The sequence below is a fragment of the Callionymus lyra genome, chromosome 11, assembly GCF_982586985.1.
Source record: "Callionymus lyra chromosome 11, fCalLyr1.hap1.1, whole genome shotgun sequence".
Lineage (NCBI taxonomy): Eukaryota > Metazoa > Chordata > Actinopteri > Syngnathiformes > Callionymidae > Callionymus > Callionymus lyra.
The window spans coordinates 18,579,946-18,584,491 of NC_141828.1; the positions used below are offsets into that span (position 1 = coordinate 18,579,946).

General features: G+C 38.8%; 1 pseudogene; it reads right to left on the bottom strand.

Annotated features, from left to right (window-relative positions):
- Positions 1-592: 592 nt before the first annotated feature.
- LOC148069494 (small nucleolar RNA U3) lies at positions 593-823 on the bottom strand (annotated as a pseudogene).
- Between the last annotated feature and the right edge of the window lie 3,723 nt (positions 824-4,546).

Consider the following 4,546-nt stretch of genomic DNA (forward strand, 5'->3'; position numbering starts at 1 on the left):
ATATTTACATAAATAACAAGAGGTGCAGTTAAATAGTTATCTTGGTGTGTTTTTGTTGTGGAGTCTGATGGCAGCAGGGAGGAAAGACCTGCGGTACCTCTCCCTCACACACCGGGGATGGAGCATCCTATCACTGATGGAGCTCCTCAATGCCCTCAGTGTGTGCTGGAGAGGGTGAGACAAGTTCCTCCTCATGGAGCCCAGCTTGCTCCGCATCCTCCCTCCAGTCACTTCCTCCACAGGATCCAGGGGGCGCCCTAGGACGTAACTGGCCTTCTTAATAAGGCTGTCCAGTTTAGCCCTATCCTTTGCTGTCATGCTGCTCCCCCAGCAGACCACACCGTTGAAGATGGCAGAGGCCACTACTGAGTCATAGAATGACTTCAGGAGCGGCCCCCGGACACCAAACGACCTCAACCTCCGGAGCAGGTAGATTCTACTCCGCCCCTTTTTATAAAGAGCAGCAGTGTTATCCACCCAGTCCAAGCGGTTGTTGAGGTGAACACCCAGGAACTTGTAAGTCGTGACAATCTCAATGTCCTGTCCCTGGATGTTCAGTGGTGAGGGGGAGATGGAGGGACACCGCCGGAAATCCACGATCAACTCCTTAGTTTTGCTGGAGTTGATCTGAAGGTGGTTTTCCAGGCACCAGTCAACAAAGTCCTGGACAAGTCCCCGGTACGGCCCGTCATCCCCGTCCCTGTCTGCTTCATGCTCAGGAAGGAATATCATGACTCTTCATTGTGGTTAGTGACACCAAACACTCTAGAAACACATTTCTCAAGTTAACAACTATAGAAATTATCCCTGAAAGTATAGTCTTAACTTATCTCTGCATGACAATCACACTCCATCCTCACAACAAACTATTTTATTCATGGTTTATTACAATTATTAAAATATTAATTATTCAACTCAATCAAAAAAATGGTTGTTTCAAGTTTAACTTTAAGAGGTCATTTTTAAAAATCCAAACCAATAATCATCCAGGATCAGAATAAAATAAAAACAAATGCTTTAAAACATATTTCTCAAGACGGGAACATCTCTAATCAATTATAATGAAATTCCAGTTAGTAATAGAAATAATTGAACCATCCAATAGAATTTTTGTTTTTAAATAAAATTGTGTCAGAGATGTGAGAGCGCGACTAGAACCGTGGGTGGTATAGAAACTCGTAAACAGGGTAAATATTCACGAAATAAGTGCAGTACAGTTATCGTCCAAAAGATGGCGACACATCCAAACACCAAGTAATATCAAGGTCCAGTTTACTGTCAAGAGGTCCAGAAACAACCGAGATGGCGGACAGTGGTGGACAGAAGCACGTTCATCTGCAAGAAAAGAAAATCAGGTCAATAAGAAATATCTTAAGGATACCTTAATGAGCTGTCAATTTTTCAGTTCATTTTAAGTGCATTTTTTAATGTAAATTAAAATAAAAGAGAGTTTTGTACAAACAGACACATACTGACGAGTACAATAGAGTCCAACAACTATTTAATACACTTAGATCAACACATTAGTTGCCTTTTAATGTGGAGCTTCTCCTTTTTAATATCGGTTCAAGTATTATACCTGCAACAAAATGGGCTGAGAACCTTTAAGCAGTCAAGCCCTGATGGCCATTAGGTGATATATAGATAAACTACACTGGTCAAGACCCTGGAAAGGACAGCTAGTTGGTATGAAAGGGTCACAGATAACTTTATTGACAAGGAACAGATGGAAGAATTTACTTATAAACAGATGCCTTTTATATTAATATTTTAGAAAAATCCAGCAGCTGCCACTGGATAGAATCTAGGAGCATAAACAAATAAACACCATGAATGATGATATTAGGATAGTTGGTTCATGGCATTTTGAATGAAACATTTTATGATCAAATATAAAGTCTTTCTTGTTTCATCCACATTTCTATGACGTGATAGTGTGTGAGAGCTCTGATTGAATGAGCAGAAATGACTCTGCCTTAAGATTGTTGATCTGTTCGGTTGCACTGTACTGGAATTTGATATAACTGGTTGAAACGCGTCTAATTACGTCTCACATGACTAGCATTGCTCGGCCCAGGGTCGTTTTGTTCATTAAGTCCAGGATGTAATGTCAATGTTGCTAGGAAACTGTTTTGCCGGTAAATGTTTAAGCTACCTATGTTCCAGATTATGATGCTATTCTAACATCTGCACACTGTTTTATTTTGAAAACAGATGGACTTTTTTTTCCAAGTTGGTGGCACGCACTAATGTAGCAGCTGCCTAAGCTACTGGTTTAAACAGCGATAATTGTGAAATAAATATTTCTCACTAGAGAAAATAGCATATTTTTATCTTGTCAGATTTAAAGAAAGTTCAGACGTTACAGCTCCACCTGAGGACAGCGAAGCCTTCTTTCAGTGAAGACATTTGGGAGCACACTCTGTCCATAAACATGGAAGTATAGATGTACTAACTGCAAACTGATGGCCATTCATTGGCCTGAGGCCGTCAAAGTATTGTCTGTAAAATGTCAGCCATGTTATTTGGCTCATGAGCTCACGGTAGTATTCGTCATTTGTGTTACATCAATGCAGAGTTCATCCCTCAACATAACGCATTAGATCTTGGTGTGGCCAGGATACAGAGGCATCAAGAATTCCGAGAATTCAAGGGCATTTTAAATTGTCATTAAACACCTCCCTCTGCAACAAGGTGCTGGACATCCTGACTAAAAGCCCACAAACTCTCCTCCTACTCCATCAGCACTGGCTGTGTTCCGAGCCCCCTCCTGACATGAATATATGGGATTTCACCTCAGCAACAACCTAATCTCTAACTATTTTCTTCAGGTAACTGAGGATTGTCTGCTCAGTTCAGTCTTGAGATCCCGCAAAACGGTGTGGCACGACATGTTCTGCAACAGGGAAGGATACTCTCCACGGTTTATTGAACCCTACCTGCTCCGGATTTACTCTTTTGAGTTTGCGGGGCATGGATGACTGACGGCCGACACAGAGGCACTGATCACTGCAACACAGCAACAGGCCTTAGAGGCCCAGATCTACTACACCAGGCTGGATCCGAGGTGCAGGCCGTGCAAAGAGTGCCCTGAAATAATCCAGAACCCAACAGCAACGTGAACAATGCTGGCAGGTAAAGCATACTTAGAACACCATTACCAAGTAAGTACAGTGTGTAGTTTACAGGAACATCTTTGTATACAAATTTGAGAGCCAGAGTTCGAGATGGGAAGCAAAAAACTTCCCTCTGGAATTTATTGTTCAGGCAGAAAAAATAAAAATAAATCAATAAACAAATGCTCCACTGTGTGTATATATAAAATAAATATATAACATATCACATTTATCTATTACATATCTTGTGTGTTATCTTTTTTTATTCTTTTATTCTGTACTGACACCACAAATATGGTGTGTTTGCAACACTGGCAATAAAAGTTTCTGAATCTGATGATGATTCATTAAAAATGAATTTCATTCAATTCAATTCATTGTATGCAATTTAAATAATTATGTGATCAATAAAAATACTTCACCTCAATACTCCTTGGTTGACAAGACAAATCGTCAAATGTTTCCTGTCTGTTTTGCAGCTTCTGTAGCTGGTATTTTGACCCATTCTTCCATGCAGATCTACGAGTTCAAGAATGGAACTCAGCATTATTCCCCTTCCAAACATGGTGAATTGCATTTATACCAAAGAGTTCCATTTTGGACTCACCTGACCACATGATATTCTCCTAATCCTCTGGATCATCTGTGATGGTCTCAGGCTAACTTTAGGATTTCAGTCCATTGACCAGTTCCCCCTGTGAAGTTTCTTATTCATTTCTCACTGTTTACAAGATTATTTTAAATTGTAAATGGAAAATGGTAATTACTTAAATATGTCATTCCTTTAACTGTGTGCCTAGTATGTGTTGAATAAACTATACTTAATTACAAGATAATTTAACAGGAAATGGCAAATGTTTTTTTTAAAAAATAAAAAAAAGAATTACAGCCATATATAATAATTAAATTGTCTAATCACAGGCCTATTCCTCAACCAACAAAAAAAATATTGACTATCAATCGTATATATATTGACTTGATGTACATGTAAAGAAAGTATCGGAAGAGGCTAACTAAGTAGGTTTTACCAATTCATCCAGGACATGTATACCTAGTAGTACATACAATATCGAGTAAACTTAAGTCTTTAAGGTTTAATAAAGTTGACGTTTTTCTATAATTTAAACTTAACTTTGTTTTTTTTTAAAAACATTCAAACTGAACATTTAAATAATTAAAAAAAAAAAATGAAGTCCTACTTACACAGATTAAAAGTGAACCTTCAAAACAAATTTAAATATTACATTATGAAAATGTAATTATGATCTCCCGGTGAAGACGTACTTTTAACAGAAGGAGGATTCCAGATGGTCCCATGTCTTCGGTCCGGGCATCTCCCCAAAAGGCTGCTGTTACAAAATGGAAGTGTGGCTGACACTAGTATTACACACTCCTTTTACATACTCTCTCTTCACTTCAACACACATGTT